This window comes from Prionailurus viverrinus, chromosome A1 (genome assembly GCF_022837055.1).
Source record: "Prionailurus viverrinus isolate Anna chromosome A1, UM_Priviv_1.0, whole genome shotgun sequence".
Lineage (NCBI taxonomy): Eukaryota > Metazoa > Chordata > Mammalia > Carnivora > Felidae > Prionailurus > Prionailurus viverrinus.
In genome coordinates this window covers 231,219,128-231,243,808 of record NC_062561.1, presented here as the reverse complement: position 1 = coordinate 231,243,808, position 24,681 = coordinate 231,219,128, and the positions used below count along the sequence as shown (strand labels likewise).

Here is a 24,681-nt window from a genome sequence, read left to right as displayed (position 1 = left end):
CTGATCAGACTCTAAAATGCAACTCCAAGTGTCTTTAAAAGAGAGAGCCAGAGGGAGGCCTGCCTGGAAACAGTGGAGGAGAAGACAGTGTGACTATGACAATGGAGATTGTCATCATGAAGCCAGAAGTCAAGGAACATGGGCAACCCCTAGAAATGGAAGAGACAAGGGACAGATTCACCTCTAGAACCTCTAAACAATACCAGGCTTGTTGAGAGCCTCACTTTACCTCAGTGAAAGTGATTTCAGACTTCTGGCCTGGAGAATTGTAAGAGAATAAATTTATTCTGTTTGGAGCCACCAAATTGGTGGTAATCTGTTACAAAATATATAGGAAACTAGCACAATATCCTTTTCAACTCCTTCCCCATTAAAAGTTTGCACAAGTCTCTACAAGCCAGTAGGTAATTGATCAAACACATGTGGAACACTTGTCTCTATCAATATACCTATTCTCTACATTGATAATTAATTTTTGGTTTAGTGCTTCTTTTTAGTGCACTTAGTTTGTTCCTTAATGCTTATTTATTTTTAAGAGACAGAGCCGAGTGTGGAAGGGGCAGAGAAAGGGGGGCAGAGGATCCCAAGCATGCTCTGTGCTGACAGCAGAGAGCCTGATTGGGGGCTGGAACTCACAAACCGTGAGATCACGACCTGAGTTAAAGTCGGGTGATCAACCGACTGAGCCACTCAGGCACCCCGGTGCACTTAGTTTTGTTTTGTTTTTAACTTGCATTTATTTCCTTTGTAATTATTACAAAGCCACAACTAACATTTTTCTATCTACCCCCAGTGCAAGCAATTCACCTGACTTTTAATCATATTTTATTTTCTAAGTGACTCCGTATGGATAAAATTATTTTAGTAACGTATTTATATAACTAGGACATTTCACATTATAACAATGAAAGCACTTTTGCTTTGAAGATAGCAAATTCAAAAATTCTGAGAAAAGATGTCTTGGTTTTAAAAGCCTGCTTGATGTTTCACTATCCATATTCAATTGAGTAAATTTCAGTAAGTTGGAAAAAAGACACAAACCTTGTAAATCCCGAGCTGCCATGTTGGTAGCAGATTGTAGAGGAAATCTCTGATCATACTTGTCGAAAACTATTGTTTCAACACTTCAGTTCCTGGACTCACAGGCTCAAAGTGTATATACATCAAAAACACCTTCATAAAGTAATTTAATAATTATGCAGAGCATAGCAATGTGTATGAATCAGTCTCAATGTGTATCTAATCTTGTAAGAATATTGTTAACTACTTTTGGAAAAGAGAGCCAGGTATCCTAGATTCAATTTCATTTGAACTGCGTAACCACAGGCTCTGAATTTCACAGGTTTTTTTTTTTTTATTTTTTTTGCCTTAAAGTGGGAAGATTGGTCTGCATTAACCTTCTCAGTGGTAAAGATTCTGTACATTTTATGGTCGAATGAATTTAAAAAACTGTTACCTCCAGTCTCTGGTGCTGGAGGGATGGTTTGAATCCACAAGAAACTACTCATTTGGTTCTGCAACCAAAAAATACAGCTGGCCTCTTATTCTCAGAAAAGTGGTTAATAGTCTCTTTCTTTTCAAATATACATCTAGTTGGTTATTTTCAAGGAGATGGTAAATGTTTTTTAAAAAAAATATGCAAGAAATAGAAGCAAAATTTTAAATGGATGTGTCTATATAAATGACTTGCAATTATGATTGTTAAAAAAAATGCATGTACTTCTTAATGACCCATGAGTGTCCTCCATGGGTTATGGAGAGCCTTCCGATTTACCCACGTACAATCCAGAAATGGGCGATCAATAGTAAGTTACCAGGCATATGTTATGTAATCTTTAGTGCTTTTAGTCCCTAGGTATAATCCAAACACGTTTTGTGTGCACGTGTGTATACATTTGTGCGTGTCTGTGTGTGTGTGTTCGTGCTTATGAGTGAGTGCATGCAGGAGGTAGGAGGTAGAGTTGGGGATGGTTGTCTATTAAAAGGAAGTATGGGAAACTGGTGTTATATCCACAAATACATGCCAGAAATTCTGACATACATTTCCTCTTAGAATTATGTATTGGATTTTATTTCCGATTACATGAGCATTTTAGCTCAAGCATAATTTTTTTCTTGGGATTTTATACATATAATGCAAATCGACATTCACAGAATTTTAAGAGGCAGGTTGGGCAGAGGGCCAGCGTGTATGAAAGGAAAGAGAGATGAGCCTTTGCAGGGAATGGCATTTCAATGATTAAGGAGACTCTATCAGATAAGCACTGATAACTTTTCCACAAAGTGTCACATGAAGACATTAGAGAGGGAGCAGTTCAGGTGGGCCCTTCCCCCTGGCAGCTGGTAATCCTGCCCATGAATGCTCATTGTCTCTGATGGAATCAGGTCCTCTGAAAAGTTGTAAGGGTCTCTTGTTCCTTCCTCTATTTCCTTCCTCTCTAAATTGAACGTTTCTTTCCTCATGCCATAGAGCGGTATAGTGACTGAGTCTGGTGTCATTTACAATAGGACTTTTAAAACTGTATCTTTAGATTGCGGGTCTGTTACTTTTCCCTTTTAAGTTGTTCCAAAATAAAAGCTTTTTACTGAGATAGAGGAGAAGGAAGTAGTAAATAGTAGCACTTCAAAAACCTTGGATTTTGCAGGCAGCCCTTGGGAGGCAGATAAGAAATACAAAGCTGCATTTTTGTGCCTTTACCGTCTAGAAGGGTTCATACAATTCACCTCTTCCAGGGCCTAGTATCTGAGTGTGTGGCTCCTAAAGGCAGCGAATTTGGGCCTGGCTACAAACTGAGAAGAGAGGACTACAGTGTGACTGCTGTTAGGCACAAGGGGGCTCGTGATATGAATGTAAGTAGCGTATTGAACAATCATGATAAGAGATGCAATCAAAGTGAACCTTTACTTATTTTTTAAATTTAGCCATGAAATCTTCCCCTTCCCAAGAATGAAAACACATGTTGGCACCCTCACTTGCCTGTTCCTTCTTTGGTAATGAAAAGCCCAATGGTCACTTCAACTGCAAATGCAGTCACATGTCATACCTAGAATGTTCATTCCAAGATGTTAACAATTACAAACTCGATTCCACATTTTTGTATATTTTTGCCAGGTCTAGCCACCTGACTGTGGACCCCGGCCCTGGGAGGGGGTGTGGTTGATCTCTTCTCTATTGTGGTGCCTGCAGGTATCCTTTGCCCTCCACCTCATAACCCTCCAAAAATTGTAACAAAAACTTGTAATTAACAAAATTTGTATATATTTAGGTCGTACAGTATATTTTGATATACCTTGTGAAATGATTACTACAGTCAAGCTAATTAACACACTCATCACCTCACATAGTTACCTTTTGTATGTGTGTGATGAGAACCCATGAGATCTATCCTTTCAGCAAATATCAGGGATACAATACAGTATTATTAGCTACAGTCACCACACTGAACATTAGGTTTCCTGAACTTATTCATCTTATAACTGAAAGTTTGTATACTTTGATCAATATCTCCCCATTTCCCTAAACTCCAGCCCTTGGTAACTACCATTCTATCTGTTTTCTGTCAGTATGAGCTCAACTTGTTGATTGATCTGTTGATTTAGATTCCACATATAAGTGAAAATTCTTTATCCATTTATCTTTGATGGGCAATCAAATGGTTTCTATGTCTTGGCTACCATGAATAATAATGCTGAGAAGTTGGAGGTGCAGGTCTCTTCATTTCCTTTGAATATATACCCAGAAGTGGGATTGCTGGATCATATGGTAGTTCTATTTTTATTTTTCTATTTTTTTTATCTTTGTTTTTGAGAGAGAGAAAGACAGAATGTGAGCAGCGGAGGGGCAGAAGGAGAGGGAGACATGGAATCAGAAGCAGGCTCCAGGCTTCACACTTGTCAGCACAAAGCCTGACGAGGGGACTGAACTCACAAACGGTGAGATCATGACCTGAGCCGAAGTCAGATGCTTAACCGACTGAGCCACCAGGCATCCCTATTTGTAATTTTCTGAGAAAACTCCATATTGTTTTTAATGATGACTAGACCAGTTTACATTCTCACCAACAGTATGTAAGAGTTCTCTTTTTTCCACATCCTACTTGATACTTATCTTTTGGCTTTTTGATAATTACCACTACATCGGGTGAGATGATATCTCATTGTGATTTCTTGATGATTAGTGATGCTGAGCACCTTTTTATATACCTGTTGATCATTTTATGTCTTTTTTTTTGTAAAACTGTCTATTCACAACTTTTGCTCATTTTTAAATCAGTTTTTTTTTCTGTCTCTTGAGTTGTATGAGCTCCTTATATATGTTGGACATTAACCCCTAATTGAACATATTTTGTGGATATTTTTTTTTCTAATTCCATAGTTTGCTTTACACTGTGTTGGCTATTTCCCTTACTGTGCAGACACTGTTGAGTTTGATGTAGTTTTCCTTGTCTATTTTTGCTTTTATAAGTCTGTGCTTTTGGTGTCAAGTCCAAAAAGTCATTGCCAAGTCCAATGTCAAGAAGTTGTTCTCCCATGTCTTCCTCTAGGATTTTTATGTTTTAAGGGCTTATATTCGATCCTTTAATCCATTTTGTTAATTTTTGCATATGGTGTAAGATAAGGTTCAATTTCATTCTTTTACGTTTGGCTGTCCAGTTTTCCCGACACCATTTACTGAAGACATCATGCTTTCCCCATTGTGTATCCTTGGCACTGTTGTCTAAGATTAATTGATGGCATTTGTGTGAGTTAACATTTTAAGTAGGGAGATACAATAATCAAATCTATGTTTCAGGAATGTGAACGTTGTTACAGTATGAAGGATTGAAAAATGAATACACACATACACACACACTAAGGCTATCACACTTTATAAAGGAGAGGAACAATGTATTATTTGACTTTGCTTTACTAGAATTTTGTTTAGATGCAAGCAGTGAACAGGTGTTTAAAATATTTGTTAAAATATTAAATGACTGGATAGGAATAGGAGGTCTTCAAATAAGTTGGCTAAAAACCATTACAGTAGTGCAGAAGAGACATGATAAAATCTGGAAATAGGCTTGAGATGGATTCTAAATGCACACTTTATGAAGTAGCAATTAAATATACATTAAGAGAAAGGAACAATGTCTCAAAGTGGCTCAGAATTCTCTAACTTTGGATGTTTATGACATCATTATGAGAAATGAGAAAGTCAGAGGGTAGGCCTATTTGGGTTAGACGGGGTGTAAGTTTTATGACCGTTTATACATTCCCAAGGTTGGTTTCTTGAATTAGTTTGAAAGCATGCGAAAAAGTGAATGGTTTGTCAAGGTCGGACAACAGCCAAGTAAGTTGGGATGGTGAAAAAAAAGAAAACCATGTTTAGCTTACCGCGTTTTCAGTGCAGCAGGTTTGTTTCAGGGAGTAGGGGTCTCAAGGAAAAGCCTTCTTTATACAGCATATTGTCTTCGTCAGGATCAGCACTAAGCACAGCAGTAGATACTGGGGCGTGTGGGTGGCTCAGTCGGTTGAGTGTCCAATTTCAGTCAGGTCATGATCTCGCAGTCCGTGAGTTCCAGCCCAGAATTGGGCTCTGTGCTGATGGCTCAGAGCCCGGAGCCTGTTTTCAGATTCTGTGTCTCCCTCGCTCTCTGCCCCTCCCCCGCTTATGCTCTGTTTCTCTCTCTGGGTCAAAAATAAATAGACATTAAAAAAAATTAAAAAAAAAAAGAATAGCAGTAGATAGATGTGTTACAGGCTTTTGTCAAAAAAAATCCATCATTTTTCTGAAGCGAGAAGGGACCAAGCATTGGTATTTAAAATTGTCTTTAAACAAGAGTGAGCCGTGATAGATGAAGGGAGACTTGACTAGCAGAAAAATAAAATGAACAGAGCTAATACTGCATAGCAGGAATAAATGCGAAGTCATTCTGAATACCTCATAGAGGAATAGGCATCCTTATTTCCTGTGCTCTGATCATGAAGAAGGATAGGGAAAGACAAGCAGGGCTGATAGTGTTATTAGCTCAGAAAGACAGGGAGGCAGATGACCGTATTCTTAATAAATAAGAAAAAAAACCCTTTTATAAATGAGATGAAATTAAGTAAAATTTAAACAATTTGTAAAACATGGAGGGTACTTTAATTCTTAGATCATTCCAATAATTCCAATATGGTAGACAACGTCATGCACCAAAGGCTCAAGGCAGATCCTGCTTCTTTTTTAGGATCACAAGCAGCACGGGCGTGTGTTCTAAGGGTCAACTGCGTGGACTTCGTTCTAACTTGCTATATAACCCGAGGGGTGGTTACGCGGTCTCTCTGCTCCTCACGTTTTTAAGCTGTAAAAATTGGTATATAGCAGTGCCTAGCTCACCAATGTGGTAACCAAGTTGTTCTTTTATGTAAAGCACTTAGAAGAGTGCCTGTACAGTCTTTGCTAAACAAACAAATAAAATGTATTGTGGGGGGAAAATGTGATTCAAATTCAAAGGATAAATTTCAATATTAAGAGGAATCAACAAAGATTTTCCTCCTCACCTAGAAATAACTTTAGTCCTAAGGGCACCCCAAATGTACTTACTTTTCTTAGATTTTTCATCTTCTTGAGAGTTACTGAAGCCCAGAGAAATCGGGATTGAAATTCAGGGACAGAGTGGGCTCCCCCAGGTCAGTTCTAATTCTTTCAAAATCCTTAAGATGGCACCTGGCCTTGGTTCCTGCCCAAAATGAAAGAAAGAGTAGAGAGAAATGAAAATGAAAATGAAATAATATTTGGGTATGTGCTACCATGATTCCTTTACTACAAAACTCTTTCCATATCTCCATTGGAGGCAAAGATTTCATCTTAAATTGGATCCTGAGGGTTAAGTAAAATCAATAAAGAACTTCAGAGTGCAGAGAACTTAAATTACCAGTATTCTCTAGGAAAATGAAATTTATCACTGTGTCTACCCTACAGCAGAATTTGTTTGCTTAGAAATTATAAAAATAAATTATAAACATTTATTTCACAGACACTTATATTGATCTAATGTTAAAAAATTCAAAGATTTTTGGAGGCAAAACACAAGGTAAAAAGGTTCTCAAAATATACACATGGAATGAGCTATGGTGATTTTGGGAGGTCTACAATTTTGCAAGTGTTTAGGGCATATATTCCTACAAAGAAAACCTTAAGACAGCATTCAATCATTAAAAAATATTTCCACCGTAGTCATTTGAGTTTCCACAGTATTTGCTATTCAGCAAATAGTTACCAGTCAAGTGTCCTTGATCTAACCTCAATACACCTCAGTACTTAAGCATACATACACTTTAATCTTAGAGCAAGTCTTACGATTTCAGGTTCCTGGGGCAAAACAATTTGTACTTAATAAAAGTCTTCTCTTTCTTAAGTGTAATTTCTCCACCAGCCACATCTCCAAAGTAACATTTATTGGGGCTTGGGGGTGGGGGTGGAAAGGAAATCTAAAGAGGGGGAATAATGAAAAATTGAGTGAGAGATTGCATGGTACTAAATAAATACTCATTGTACGAAAACACTGTTTTTATTTTAAGACCTCTTATGGAAGGTGAGTAAAAAGGAGACTCTAGTCCAACTGTAGACTGTCTCCTTTGCCTGAGATTTGGCTGATTTTCTCTGGTTTTCAGATTATGTTTAGTTAACAGCATGTTTGATATTGGTGAGCTAATAATTACTTGCTCTTGCATATATTGGCGCCAAAGTGCATATGTATGTTGAAACAATAAATGTTGCATTTTTGAAAACACCATGTTCAAATGATTTCAGTATAAAGGATGGCAATAGTTTTGATCTAATAAAATAGTTTCAGTTAATTCTTAGTGAATACTTTTATTAATTATTAAACCTCTCATTAAAATACAAAAAATACAGAAAAGTGTAATAAAGGAAATAAAATTCACTCATAATTTCACCCACCAGAAGTTATTATTTTGAATTCCTTGGTATGTTTTGTTTGCATACATAAAGCTCCCCATACCTTTATTCCCTGGTGGTAATCACTACCGTAAAATGGTGCTTATCATTCCTCGATATCATTTTGTAATTTGTGCGGCTATAAAAACAATGTGTAGTATTGTTTTGTGCTTTTAAAACTTACGGAAGCAGTGCTATGATATACATACCCTTTTGCAACTTTTAGACTTAACCTCACATCTTAGTTATTTATCCATGTTAGTACATATCAGTCCAATTTCTTTTTGCTGCTATAGAATATTCCATTGTTTGAAAAAAATTACAGTGGCTATAATTCCTGAGGAGAAATTATGCAGGTTCCCTGCATTGCTATAGCAAACAGTGCTGCAGTAAAGATGGTTGGATGTGTCTCCTTGGCAAATGTGTGAGCATCTTTCTGGCACACACTGCTGGATTGCTTAGTCCCAGGGTATTGGTATCTTAAGATTTATTAAGTGCTGTCAAATTGCTCTCTGAGGAGGTTTTATCAACTAATATTTTCACCAACTGTATATTAGTGTCCCCTTCCCCTCACCACCACCAACAAATGGTTAGGTGTTGGATGTTGGTAGTTATGGGATAACTCATCTTCCTGTTAATTTGCATTTCTCTTTCTTTTTAAAGGCTTATTTATTTATTTTTGAGAAAGGGAGAGGAGCAGAGAGAGAGGAAGAGAGAACCCCAACCAGACTCCCCACTATCAACACAGAGCCTGACATGGGGCTCGAACCCATGAACCATGAGATCATGACCTGAGCCGAAAATAAGAGGAGGATGCTTAACTGATTGAGCCACCCAGGTGCCACTGCACTTCTCTTATTATAAGGGTATGTCAAGAACTGTACATGTAATGATTGGTGATTCAAGTTTTCAGTGTTCTTCATTTCAGTGAATGACATCACTGTCTATCTGGTTGCACCAGCCAGAAATGAGAAGTCAATCTTGATCCTTTTGACTCCTTCATTGATCATCAGTGTCTTTTGATTCTTCCACCTAAATTTGTTTCACTACTTCTCACTTATCTACATTTCCACCAGCATCCTGGTCCAAGCCACCATCTTTGGTCTATATGGAACTGCGCATATATGGAACTATGGAGACTCCCAGTTGGTTTCCCAGAATGCAGTGTTGTCTTTGTACCTTGCATTATCCATCCATATATTAACTTGGCTAATAATTATTTTATAATTTTATTTTTTTGAAAGTTTATTTATTTTGAGAGAGAGAGAAAGAATGTGCATGAGTGTGTGAGTGGTGGAGGGGCAGAGAGTGAGGGAGAGCAAGAATCCTAAACAGGTTCTGTTGCTGCCTTACATGGGGCTGGATCTCAGGAACCATGAGATCATGACCTGAACTGAAATCAAGAGTCAGCCACTCAATTGCTCAATTGACTGAGCCACCCAGGTGCCCCTGACTAATCACTTTTAAAGGAAATTATAAACCTATGGTAGTTTTTTAGTTGAGTAGTTAAAATGAGGAGGAAATATATAATTCGCTCTTTGTTTCTCTCTGTTCCTGTCTCTCTCTGTCTCTCTCTCTCTCTCACGCACACACAGATACCTGCCAACAAAACTAAAGATATACTTTTATTTTCTAAGCCTCAGCTTAGTTAATCCTCTTGCTCAAAATCTAGCAGTATTTCTACACATCAATAAATTATTAACCTAAGGCTTGATACTTTGATACAATATTTCTTTATCTAAGGTGAAATTCTTTTCTACAAAATTAAACACAATCACTTAAAAGTCTGAACATATTACTTCTAGTCCTTACTTATTATTCACCAGCCATTTGACTTTCATTAAATTAAAGTCTAAGATTATCTAACTAGGAATCTAAACACCAAACACATCCCTACAGTCGAATGTTATAAATGGATATTATAATGATCATCCATTTAAAAAATTCCATTTGTCTTAGTATTTTTTTGTCTTAAATCATCGTTATCTAAAATTACAATGTGCTCTTCATCTTTTCACATGATTGTAGTAAGGAAAATCTTTGGTCAGATAGCATTTTCCTACTTCTAAATCCCTGATCACGAGCCCATTAAGTGCATTTTCATGGAAATGCGAGGTCAAGATAGTGCATTTCAGTTAATTTTTGTCCGAGTATTTGGATGGTTGCATTTTGCCAAGGTTATATTTTTAGACAATTTAATTTTTTCTGTGCATGTTTAAAGTACTTTTAACCTTTAAAAAAGGCTAGAATGTCATTTGGACATCCAAGTTAATATATTGCCATTCAATAACACTTTTGTGTAGACAATGACATAATAATAAACAACATTGGTATATAACATGTACAACAAATTGCTGAGCTATTTAACGATATTGGCGCAGATGTTGAAAAGCTTTATATCAGCGTACTATTTAAGAGATGCTTTGGATTGGGAATGCCAAAGCCGCTAGTTTGAGATCTGAGTGAAATATTTTGGTTTAGCCTTAGGAATGATCTATGTACAGGAGCCTTTTAATTTTTCATGTGATACTGCCCTTAGAAAAAATTAAGTTATTATCTCTACTATACATTTCCAAGGGAAAAGATAATAAAGTTTCTGATATTTTTACTTGCATTAATTGAATAAAGAGAATATTTTTTTCTCATAAATATCTCCATTATAGCAGCCCCAATATACACTAAATTCTTTCCATGTTCCTTGATTAATACTTCAAAGTACACTGAATACCTATTAGTCCTCATATGAAGGGGAGATGAGGAGCTCTTGGCTTTCTGCTATCCATTGGCAGTCATTTGTGTCCTTGTAGGTTCATGGGAAGCCTAGAAAATGGCCCTGGAGGAACCAGAAGGACCTGTATGTGGTCAGCCATTACTGCTCTTGAGGGGGAAGATGCACAGCATATCATCTTTGACCACTTAGTACAAAGTCTTTTTGGACTCGCTTGCAAGTGGTCGTGCCTCAGACTCTAAATTGCCTGACATAATTTATCCATAATTAAGAGCTAAAGATTGTGATGTATGTTGACTCTACGATATGAAGAAAATTCCTTTAACAAGTTACAATTTGTTGCATCAGTCAAAAAATTACATTTTCTAATATTAATCTGGAAACCTGCTTTTTAAGGAAGGATTATTCTAAATATTAGGTCAGTAATGAATTGTTTGGAATGGTATATTTCTTTCCTGGATCTGTCATAAAGTACCACTAACTGAGTGGCTTAAAATAACAAAAATTGATTATTTTACAGTTCTGGAAGCTGGATGTCCAGACTCAAGATATTGGCTGGGCCACCCTCCCTCAGTAGTGTCTGGGGTAGAATCTTTCTTCACATCTTCCAGCTTCTATAGGCTCAGGTGTTCCTTGGTTTGTGGCAACATGACTTCAATCCTGCTGCTGTCTTCATATGATCTTCTCTCACATAGTGCTCTCTCTCTCTCTCTCTCTCTCTCTCTCTCCCTCTGTATGTATGTGTCCAAATTTTCCTCTTATAAGGATACCAGTCACATTGGATTAAGGTTCCTCTCTACTCCAGTGTGAACTTATTTTAACTCACTTAATTATATCTGCAAGGACTCTTTTCCCAAACAAGACCACATTCTGGAGTAATAGGGGATAGAATTTTGTTTTTTAAGTTTTATTTTTGAGAGAGAGAGCCAGACAGAGTGCAAGCAGGGGAGGCGCAGGGAAAGAGGGAGACAGAGAATCTGAAACAGGCTCCAGGCTCCGAGCTGTCAACACAGAGCCCGACGCGGGGCTCAAATTCACAAACCCAGAGATCATGAGCTGAGCTGAAGTCAGACGCTCAACCGACTGAGCCACCCAGGCGAATAGGGGATAGAATTTTTAGGGGCTCTTTTTTAGGGGTTCGAATCAACCCTAATAGATGATTAAAGCGTTAAATATCGATTTTCATTGCTGGATATATGCATATGGAAGGTCTGTCATAATGCAACTTTCACAAAGAGTAGAAATAAGTTACTTATTTTTGAAAACTAGAAATTCATGATGTGTAAAAATGTTTGCTCAATTTAACTGAAAAATTATGTGTTACGCACAGTTTGCAAGTGAGATTGTTCCATCATATTCATCAACTCAGGAAAATGTATCTACAAAATTACTCTCACTTGGTGGTCAGCTCGTCACTATTCCTTAATAATTTGTTGCTACTATGTCCCTTAATTTGTTAAGATGAGATAAACTTGACGGTTATCCATATCACAGTATTATGTGCCACTTGGTATACTCTAGAGGTTAAGGGGAGAATTATGGAGACAGGCTGCATTATTTGGAATCCAGGCTCTGTCACTTACCAGCAATATGACCTGGGGAAATTTGTTTATCATTTGTCTCCTTCCTTTTTCTGTAGCTGTACAGTAAGGACAGTCACAGTAGCTACTCAGTGAGGCTGTTCTGAAATAAGGTGAATCACCTAAATAAAGTATGTTGAAAAAGTTTTACAAATAGCAATTTCTTAATAAAACTTTTAATTTTTGCTTATTATTAAAATATCTAATCCTCATTTGATATATGAAGAAATTATTACCTTTTAGATAAATAAAACACAACTATTTATATTTTAAAAGAAACTTAGAAACAACAGGTGTTGACAAGGATGTGGAGAAAGGGGAACAATTTTGCACTGTTGGTGGGAATGCAAAATGGTGCAGTCACTCTGGAAAAGACTACTGAGGTTCTTCAAAAAGCTAAAAATAGAACTAGCCTAAGACCCAGCAATTGCACTACTAGCTATTTATCCAAAGGATACAAAAATGCTGATTTGAAGGGGCACATGTAGAGGCATTTGGGTGGCTCAGTCAGTTAAGTGTCAGGCTTCAGCTCGGGTCATGATCCCACAGTTCATGGGTTTGAGCCCCACATTGGGCTCTGTGATGACAGCTCAGAGCCTGGAGCCTGCTTCTGATTCTGTAGCTCCCTCTGTCTCTGCTTCTCCCCCACTCACACTTTGTCTCTTTCTCTCTCTCTCTCTCAAAAATAAACATTAAAAAAATGAAGAGGTACATGCACCCCAATGTTTATAGCAATGCTATCAACAATAGCCAAATTATGGAAAGAGCCCAAATGTCCACCAACTGATCAATGGATAAAGGAGATGAATGGATAAAGAAGATGTATTCACACACACACACACACACACACACACACACACACACACACACGTAATGGAATATTACTCGGTGATCAAAAAGAATGAAATCTTGCCATTTGCAACAACGTGGATGGAACTAGAGTATATTATCCTAAGTGAAATAAATCAGAGAAAGACAAATACCATATGATTTCACTCATTTGTGGAATTTAAGACACAAAACAGATGAACATAGGGGAAGGGAAGGAAAAATAAAATAAGGTAAAAACAGAGAAGGAAGCAAACTGTAAGAGACTCTTAAATATGGAGAATAAACTGAGGGTTGCTGGAGGGGAGGTGGGTGGGGGAATGGGCTAAATGGGTGATGGGCATTAAGGAGGGCACTTGTTGGGATTAGCACTGGGTGTTATGTGGAAGTTATGAATCACTGGGTTCTACTCCTGAAACCCACACTACACTGCACATTCACCGAGTTAAATAAATTGATTGGTATTATACAGTCCATGAGCTTGGAAAAATGTATAACATGTATCTTCCACTACAGTTTCATAGAAATTATTTTCACTGCCCTAAAAATCTCTTTGCCTATTCATCCCTCCCTCCCCCAGATACAGACTTCTAAACAATATAGTTAAAGTGATTAAGAAATTTTGAAAAATCAGCAAATTGGAAACTATACAAAATGTCAAATTAAAATCATAGAACTGAAACCTACAGTGTCTGAAAATTAGGAATTTATTAGGTGAATTTCACAACACATTAGACTTATTGAAAAATAATTAGTGTCCTGAAAGTTAGTTCACAAGAAAATATTCTAGACTGAAGCACAGAGAAGTCAAATAAGTGCAAAACTTGTAATAGAGTATAAGAGATACACGGAATACAGAAAAAGTTCTAACATACATGGAATTGAACTGACAGAAGAAATATTTGATGACAAAATTACTATTTTTTTAAAATAGGAGACAAAACCCACAAAAGCAAAAAGCCATTTAAAACCCAAATATAATTGCTGCTATAAAATAACACTGGGCACACCATAGTATAACTGCCAAAAACTAATGTGAGAAATGTAAACTTAAAGCACCCAGAAGATAGAGAGAGAGAGAAAAAAAAGGTGCATTACCATCAAAGAAACAGTAATAGGATTAATCACAAGCATCTCAAAGCAAAGAAATCCAGAGACAATGGAATATCTTGAAAACACTGAAGTAATACAAGTACCAATGTTTTATACCCAGCAAATATATATTTTAAATATGAAGGTGTGGTGAAGATTCTTCAGAATAGCAAACCATGATGTAATTAAACACTAGCAAAACCATAATAAAAAAAAATGAAAGGTTACTATTAAGACAAAAGGAACTAATCACAGACGGCCATGTAGAAAATAAGAAAAAATGAAGGATAGCAAAAGGTAAGTATGTGGGATTCTAATTGAATATGAGTACATAAAGAAATAACCAAAATATCCTGTTTTGTTGAAATACAAATGGAATTAAATACCATTTAATTATAGCTCAATATTATTAATATAACATATAATATAATTAATATATTACTATACCGTACCTCAATAAAATGATGTGGGAAGGCAATGAATGAGTTAACTTCTCTTATTCAGGAAATGGCAAGCAAGCATATTATAAATATTAGACTTTGGTATGTCAGGGGTTCAACTAGTAATCTCTAAACTGGACTGTCCAATGTGGTGGCCATGAGCCATATGTGTCTATTTAACTTTAAAGTTAAATTAAAAATTATGTTCCTGAGTCAGACTAGCCACATTTTAAGTGTACAAGAGAAATGTGTGGCTATGGCTACTATTTTAGACTCTGCACAGATGTAGAATATTTCCATCATTGTAGAAATTTATACTGGACGGTGTTGCTCTAGAATAACCACCATAAGAACAGCAAAATAGTCATTAACAAAAACATAAAAGGTTAATTGAATCATAAAAGGTCAATAAATAATCCTAAAGAAGAGAAGAAGACAGAAAACAACAATATAACACAGTTGAGGGTCCAAGGGACACCTGGGTAGCTCAGTCTGTTAAGCATCCGACTCTTGGTTTTGGCTCAGGTCATGATCTTGCGGTTTCGGTTTCGTGGGCTTAAGCCCTACATCAGCCTCTGCGCTTACAGCATGGAGCCTGCTTGGGATTCTCTCTCTCTCCCTCTCTCTCTGCTCCTTCCCCACTGGCGCTGTCTCTGTCTCTCTCAAAATAAATAGGTAAACTTAAAAAAAGCGGTTCTCGGTCAAATACAATATAAAGAATACATTTGTAAATTTAAAATAGAATTAATATCCTAAAAAGTGCAAACAATCAAGTAATCTAAATAAAAAACAAACAATGAGCATAATGGGTTAAAACATGGATGCTTAAGTGATATATACCTTTAAAACAAGCACAGAAACAGACTAAAATTCAAAGAATGGAAAAAGATAACATTTGCAAAAGAAAAAAAAGTATAGCCGTAGTAATATAATACAAAATAGACATTAAAAAGAAGCAAAGAGGGACAGATCATAGTGTTAACTATTGTACCAAAATAATGCAATTCCAATTTTGTACGAACCTAATAAACACACCTTCAAATACATAAAGGATGACAAGAGACGCTGGTAAATCTAAAAATATCATTAACATATCTCTCTCAATATCTTATGAAACAGAAAAATTAGCAAGTATACTAAGGATTTGTAACAATATTTGCAAATGTGATAAAATTGGCATATATAGAAATCTTCCTTCAACAGCTGCAGAATGCAACTCTTTTCAACTGTGCGTGGAACATTTATCAAGATCGACCCTATACTGGCACATAAAGTATTGCTCAAAACTTTAAAGTCTTGAAACCGTACAGAATATTTTCTCCAACGACAGTGGAATTAAGCTAAAAATCAGGAGTAAACAGATAATTTGAAAAATGCTATATGTAGGAAACTTATGCAAAATATTTCTAAAATCTCTAGGACCAAAGCAGAACAGAAATAGTAATCCAAAATACATTGGACTGAATTTTAATGGTAAAATATCAAAGTTCACGATGGACTTCTTGCAGTAGCATGCAGTAGAACACAGGTGGCCATTATTCCTGCTGCAACAATTAGAAAAAAATAAAAGGATAAACTGTTAAGATAATATTTTAAAGACCAGGAGAATTGTGGAAACAATGAATAGAATTAATTCTAAAATTCACCAAAGAAAAAAGCTTTTTAAAGATAAACTGATAGTGGATGACCATTTTGGTTCTTGGTAGCATTTGGCAATTTTATTTTATTTTATTTTATTTTATTTTATTTTATTTTATTTTATTTTATTTTATTTTTATTTTTTATTTTTTGCATTTGGCAATTTTAAATGAGGGCTGAGGATCAGCTTTGGCTCAGGCAGAGTCTCTGTTGGAGGAAGAGAAACCAGAGGACTTTTGGAAGTTGTATGGAGCTGGACTGAAATCAAAACGAACTTCAAAAACAAGATTATTTTTCACTGTGGAATATTTCTGAGGGTCTGGAATGGGCAAGGAGACTAGATCTGGGCCAAAAGAAGAGGTAAATCTTTTACAGTCTTGCATTGTTTAAGAATCAAACACCTGCTATGGGAAGGGCCTAACATAAACCTACAGAGCATCATTCCTTAAGATGTCTACCAATTTTTGAACCTTCCACAGGAAGGAGGCTAAAGACTAAAGATCAAAGCTTTAAAAACTCATAACTTAATGAACAGAGTCTTATACAATCAATCAAAAGCCTGATAGTGCCATGCTTGAAGAACAAGAGTGATGTAGATGTGGACTGATCTTAAGAAAAGTTCAGTGCTTGTTGGACTCAGATTAATACGTGGTCAGCTAGAGGTAATTGTCTCTTTACCATACCTACCTAATAAAAGGAGAAACCCTTTGGGGGAAAAATATCATCTCAAGCTTTATGATTAGTTGATATACAATGTCTAGCATACCATAAAACTTACTAGACATATGAAGAGAGAGAAAAACATAATAATCAAGAGAACATAGCAGAGCATAAGAGACATGGGAGGAGGAAATATTCAAAGATGTAATGTCCATATACTTGGAATCTGAGAACTAGGAGAGAGAGAGTGGGGGGGAGGAGGAGGGGAAATTATTTGATGAGATGAAGGCTGAGGACCTTCCTGAACTGATGAAAGACATTAAGCAATATAATGATAGACATATTGTTTTAATTCATGAAATGGGACACTGTATAGAAGTAACAATGAATAAACCATTACTACATGCAACAATGTAAGTGGATCTCACAGATAAGTTGAATTAACGAAGCCAGACACAAGAGAATAATATGATTCCATTATATAAATTTCAAAGCCACAGAATAGTAATTTATATTGTTACATATTAGGATAATTGTCACCTGTGGTAGGAGTGAGTGTGGATTGAATGGGAAGGTACATTTTGGGATTTTATGGAGTATGGTTTTTAATTGGACAATTTGCTCCCCTCTACAATATGAGGATGATATTGGAACAAAAAAAAATAAGGAATTGTTTTCTAATAGATAATACTGTAGTCTCTGCTGCAAGTCCCAAAATCTTGACTTTAGTTTGGCTGTTTTAGTGTACAGAAGGAAAAGTCTGGTTCTACGGACTGAGGTAGAAAAGAGATATAAATATGAATTATCTGTTTGTTTCAGGAAATCATTGCCCAGAAAATCATTAAACCAATTTAAATAACACAAAAATTGTGTTCTGTTTCAGGAAGTTCTCGCAATCCAATTTATTTGGGCAAAGAGTTCATCTGGGCCAAGAGCTCTCACAATGAAATTAATACATTGTTCACCTGGGCAAACAGTTCACTCATGAGGCAACAATCAGAGCTTCCTACAAGAATCTAGCTTTTCTGTGTTTACCAAACCTACATTATTAGGTCACAAGTGTTATTTAATCACAATCTGTTCCCCACTTTGAAAATTCTTCCTTAAGCCACATAGACCCAGACTCCCCAAATGTATAAATGACTCTTCACTGTAAGTACCTCTCTTACACACTACTGATGTCTGTCTATAAGTTTTCTTCTTTACTGCAGTAAGTCTAATGAACTTAAATTTAGATACACACCACACAAACACATTTATATAGAGATATTGAGATATAAATATAGATTCATAAACAAATTTATTTATAAATAAATATATATTTTTATAAATAAATTATACATACATATAATTTATTTATTTATATCAGAGACACAGAATCCAAAGCAGGTTTCAGGCTCTGAGCTGTCAGCAGAAAGCCTATGTGTGTGTGTGTGTGTGTGTGTGTGTGTGTGTGTGTGCGTATATATATATATATATATATATATATACACGCACACACATACATACATATTGTGTGTGGGGTGTGTGTGTGTGTGTGTGTGTGTGTGTGTGTGTGTTGTGTGTGCTATTTTGGTGGTCTTTTTGTTGAGCCATCAGTTAAAAAACCTACTTTATGGTCCAGAAGCTCATATTAGGAGCCTATTAATAGATATCTATATCAAAGTTTACATGGATTTTAGATAGTCCCTTTCTTTTGCATACCCAAGAAATCTAGGGACCTGTGCTATATCCCCCCTTCACTTTATCCTGAAAAATCAAGAATTTTGATTAAGTTCCTGAACAAAATAAATTTTGTAAAAATCTAAAGGGATTATTGCAGTAGAGGGTAGGACCTTTTCTTGAGAGGAGTCTGGGATTTATGTAAGCACAACTGGAGAAGGGCATTGATGTCTTATGGTGACTCTCTACTCTCGTGCAACTTCCTTTGGTGCTAGGGTAAGGCAGGGCCTGGCAGGAATTTCCTATTCTTAGGAAGCTCTAACCACATAAAGGCATGTGGGGAGCGTTGTCTCCCAAAAAAAAGGAATCGCAGGCAGATGCCTACCCAGCTCTTAACTACAAAGGTGAGAAGGAATGTGGTGTTCATGCAGGATCCAGGCTTGTTGATTGAAGGAAGTGACTTGGTGGCCTGCTAATAAAATTCTCCCTTCTCAGTCGTGTTCTTTTTATTTAAATTTTTTTAATGTTGATTTAACTTTGAGAGAGAGAGAGAGAGAGAGAGAGAGAGAGAGAGAGAGAGAGACAGCACAAGCAGGGGAAGGGCAGAGACACAGAATCTGAAGCAGGTTTCAGGCTCTGAGCTGTCAGCAGAGAGCCTGACGCAGGGCTCAAACTCACAAACTATGAGATCATGACTTGAGTTGAAGGCAGAGGCTTAACCAACTGAGCCACCCAGACGCCCCTTGGTCGTGTTCCTATTACTGATATACTTCAGGACTCAAAGCCTCACTAGGCATTCCTGATCATAGCCAGTGACTCAGGAGTGACACTCTAGGCTTTAGCTCATTTTATGCAAAGTGCCAGTTATTTGACAAGTTATGGTAATTAGAAGTGAACTTTCAAATTATTAAATTATTCAAGTGTAGGAAATTATAAGTTCTCAAATTACCAACTGATCCAAATATTTTTTCGACTAAGAGGAACATGTCTGCATTAAAGGGCTATTACTCACTCGTCACATAGTGGAGGCTTTTGCAGATACGTGTCAAGTCTTGCATATGTTCAGAAGAACCATTTGAAAGTCCCAGGTTTCACCAGCTATGTCATAATCGAAACAAATATAAATCTACATGTAAAGAAAATATAAGGTCACAATGGAAGTCCCTTTGGAGAATTGCTTTTCAGAATCAAAATAGTGATTATTATGAGAGTCAACACTTCCCATTATCATTATCAAAGTATATCACAACAGGAACACCTTCACCACCCTTAAGATTGTTGTGTGCTGAGTATCATAAATTCAGCTACACTCAATTAAATTACTACCTGGAATTTTTAAAAACAGAAGGTGATTTTGTATTTATTCAAAATTGATATCACTTTGATATTTAAATATGTTTTAAAACCCAGATTGTAAGTCTTCATGGATATTACACAGTATGTATATTATGCATTTTATTCCTTCTGATTTCATAACATTCCCAGAAGATTATGACATCTTTTGGCTTAAACCAAAACAAGTAAGGCAAAGATAAAAAATGTGTTTAAGGGGCGCCTGGGTGGCTCAGTTGGTTAAGTGTCCAACCTCTGCTCAGGTCATGATCTCATGGCTTGTTGAGTTCAAGTCCCTCTATGGGGTCTGTGCTGACAGCTCAGAGCCTGGAGTCTGCTTCAGATTGTGTGTCTCCCTCTCTCTCTGCCCCTCCCCAACTCACATTCTGTCTCTGTCTCTCTCAAAAACAAATTAAAAAAAAAACCATTAAAATAAAAAAAATGTTTTTGGTTATGTTTTGAATTGATTTGCACATCAGATCTTCAGCTAACATGGTTCTATAATCTAAAGTGAGTTTTGATGTATTATTGCATACACCTGGAGTAATGAAGAGGTTTCATTTAGTAAATAATGCAAAATTAAAATGTTCTAAGTCATTATGACTATGTCATGCTTATAAGTGGGACTTTACCCCACTAAAGTGGAATATTTAAAAGAAGATGAATGGCATATAGCCTCAATCAAATAGCACAATTTCAAAAATGTGATGACGGAGATAAATAAGACAAGATACGGTTCTCCTTGGCCTCTATGTAGGGTGTAGAAGGTCTCAGACCGTGGTGGTGGTTCAGTTTCCATTCTCCACAAAGGCACCTGGCAAGTTCGCGTGGTCTGTGGGAACTGAACTCATATAGACCAAGCCAGGGAGCCCGGCTCCAGGTTGCATCAGCTTGGAAGAAAGGATACCCTTGAGAAATAGTGATTCTGAGGGTGTTTTAGCTTACTCATTGACTGGGGTTGGTCTTGAATTAGAACAGAAGGTGAGTTTAGGACTAATTTATGGAGTAATGGAAGGTGCAGAGTTGTCCGGGGTTTTTATTTCTCTCCCTGAAATGCTTCTCTTTCATTTGTTTATTAGAGAAACAATTTCCTAATGTATGTGATAGGCACTGAAAGACATATTACTGAATACCCAACGATCGCTATCTTCAAATAAATTACAGCCCAGCTAAGATGATAACACATTTGTTCACAGTTGTGGTGAATCTTGCCTGACAGGTATAAACTCAGGGATAAGGGAGAAAATGGAAGGGAGAAAGCACTGTGAAAGTTGCAGAAATACCTGGAGGTGACATATGGAGTAAGAAGTGTTCAGGGAGGTGAGTGAGCTTTAAGGAGATGTTTTTGGCAATGGGCAGAATAAGTAACACCTGGATATGATGTTAAGCAGAAGGCCAACCGCCACTGGAGAGATTGATTGGTGTTCCTGGTATGTGATAATTGTTGGAACAGGAACTAGTCCAGGCAGGAAGGATTAGCTGAATTTTACAGTTAGACAGACACTCATTGTAGAAAATTCCCTGTTTTGAAAGGCAGATATAGGCACTAGTTAAACCTACACTATGTCAAGTATCTTAATATTAGATAAGCTAACAAGTTAAACTCAACCACATGCTAGGGACTTAGAAAACATTTCTTGACTTTTATCTAAAAGCAATGCATCTCAATCTGGGGTGGTGTTGCCCTCCAGGAGACATTTACAAATGTCTGGAAACATTTTGTTTGTCACTGGGAAACAGACATTATATGGTGTCTCCTGGGGAGAGGCTGAGGCTGATACTGTTTCATAATTTAACAAAATTCCAGGTATTGTATCCATGTATTCTGTGAAGTCCTTATTCCTTTTAATGGAACTGTTTTTTAGATCTTAGAGTTCACTAGTAACCTTTCTAAATTTGTAATCATTATACAAAAAAAGCCCTTAACATTTAGATAAGATATTCAGTAACTGCTTAATAGTGACTACACACATACTTATGTTTCTGACTCCAATTCATCATTTCTCGATCAATGATTTTTTACATAATTGAAGTACCAACATTTTGCTGAGTTAAATGTTAACTAACAATAAGGCTCTGGTCTTTGAGAAATGTGCATGTCAGTGATTTCCTATAATACTGCTGGAAATTCTTAGTGACTAAACTCAAGAACACCGGATAGTTCATGCTTCTAAACTGATGCTCAAGCCCAAAAAACTTATTAAACTTAATATAATTTATATTTAATTACATCAGGCACACAAGGTCTAAAAACTGAGCAAGCATGGGGAAAAAATAAGCTATTTTAAAATAATGAATAAACTGTACTCTTCTTGGGTGAAGAATTCCTCGTGTCAGAGAAACAATTTTGGAAATAAAGGTTACCTTTTCCTGCTCACCTAAAACAAATATTCAGGGCATGCGGTACATGATCTCTTGATCTAGAAAGAGTTCTCCCATTCTCTGAGACCTAACTACTTACTCTGTCAAGCATTATGCACTTATATTGCGGCAGAACTTTGTTTTAACCCAAACAAAAAATTGACAATCTATGAAAAAGCTACAGCATATGTGATAAACTAGCAACAATAGATTGGAAAAACTATTTCGGTTATCTCAGTTTAGAATATGGCCCTATGGTGATAGAAATGGTAAGGGAGACAGTCATTTAGAAAAAGGAAAGCTGTAAGAAAAATCAGTGTGGACAGCTCTTGGCTGGGGATTGACATGCCAAATATGATAATTATAGTTACTGTAGTGAAATCAATGGTTAGAAAATAATCACTCGTAGGGAAATTCTGGGAGATGTCATAAACCTCGCAACGGGGGACATTAAGATTCAGAGACTGCCAGACATCAGGACCTAAGGATTTAGAAGAAAAAAATGTTAGATGTAGGCATTAAATATATGATAATTGTTGTTATGTATCAGTTAGTATTTGCTTATTGGACTTGATTCATTATAGAGGAAAGTCTAGCATTGAAGACAGATGGAGTAAAAGGTGGGTCTTTACAATTTATATTTGAGTCAACTCTGTAGGCCTGTGCTTCTATACATCTAATTATTTTCTTTGTGTTTGAATAACATGTATACATTATATAAACATATTAAGGAATTATCTTTAATAAACATGTCTATATGGTTAAGTGAAATGTATGTTGAAGTGACTGTATTATATACTGACAGTTTAACTTGGTTCCTACATGTCCTTTATATCAGGGAAGCTAAAGTTTATGGCAGAATTCTCAAAAAACCTTTTAAATATTTATTAGAAACTAACACACACCACACACAGGTAAGGGCTCACCTATATATGACAAAGCACACAGAGGGTACAGAGGAAAGTCAGATCATGAACATGCTCAAAATCCCATTCCTTCCTTCTCAAATAGTTGGTAATGAACACCCTTCAGCAAGTTGGGTATTTCATGTATGAATTGTTTTATAATCAGAGACTTAAGTTATAATAACCTAGAAGGCATATAGGAATGGCTCATATTTAATTGAAGATAATTTAATTGGGGTACCTGGGTGGCTCAGTTGGTTGAGCATTCAACTTTTGATTTGGGTTCAGGTCATGATCCCAGGGTCATGGGATAGAGCCCCACCTCAGACTCAGTACTGAGTGTGGAGGCCGCTTAAGATTCTCTCTCTCCCTCTCCCTCTGCCCCTCCCTTGCACTCTATCTCTCTTTCTCTCTCTCAAAAATTTTTTAAATTATAAACAATGACCAGAATTTGTAAAAAAACATATCAAAAAGAGAAAACATACATTTTGATTTATTTGACCAATATTATTTGAGAAAATGTTCAATACATTTCATTTGAGAGAAGCCTTGTCCAGGTGTAATAATTGTTAATATAAATAATGTTGATGTAAATAATGATAAATAATGACATGATGAAATCGGGTTGGTATGAATAATGATACAGTAACTCTGCATAAACTCCTTCCATAAATATGATAAAAGAGGATAGAAAATACAAACAGTCTCGTGGCCAGAGAACAGTGCTGTTAGGAGTCAGCCTGGTACTTCTGGGTATATCATGGGAATATCATGACTTTAGGTTGATCTCTCTCATTTATTGAAAACAAGACAGATTATTGCTAAGAATCAACTAAAAGCCTTTGTTTTACTCTTCCCCAAATTAATTATGAACTAGAAAGCATGCACTCAAGATGTGTAAAACATGTCCACTTTAAGAAATCTTAAAAGAGGCCAGAGCAAAAAGGCACAATACTTTCAAAGGCACAACAGGAAGATTACATGGAATCCCTTCCAGAAGCAGGGGAAGCTAGGAGACAGCAGAATGATGTCTTCAAAGGGTAAAAAGCCAAATCTGCCGGCTGAGAATTCTGAACCCATCAAAATATCATTAAAAGTGTGAAAATTAAAGAAGAGACATTTTCAGGAAAATAAAATCGAAGATGATTTGTCGTTAGCAGAACCATATTAAAGAACTATATTTTTAAGAGGGAATAACAATAGTAATCAATGAAAGGTTGAAGATGCAAGTTTGAAAGAAGAACATTGGAAATGGCAAATATATCAACAAATATGAATGAATATACTGTCTGTTAAAGACTATGTCGACAACATCTTGGGGGACTAAAAGAGGATTCAATCACACGACAGGTAGAATATAAGTCAGGAGAAAGATAAATGGAATTAAAGGGTTAAAGATCACTGTCTGATTTGATTGATCAAGGATGTATGTTATAATTTCTGGGTAATCTCTTAAAAGCATAATACAAGAATCTCACAATCCTATAAAATTTGTAAATCTACCAGCCTAACAGGAGAGTAAAACAGGATGTTG

At 36.3% G+C, this 24,681-nt stretch overlaps 1 long non-coding RNA gene across 1 annotated transcript in view; it reads left to right on the top strand.

Moving 5' to 3' along the window:
- The first annotated feature begins 17,977 nt into the window (after positions 1–17,977).
- The window catches only part of LOC125174574 (uncharacterized), a 39,445-nt gene continuing 32,741 nt past the window's right edge, over positions 17,978–24,681 (top strand). Inside the window, exon 1 of the long non-coding RNA XR_007155453.1 lies at positions 17,978–18,039. This is a non-coding gene — a long non-coding RNA (uncharacterized LOC125174574). The remainder of the gene's footprint in view (positions 18,040–24,681) is intronic.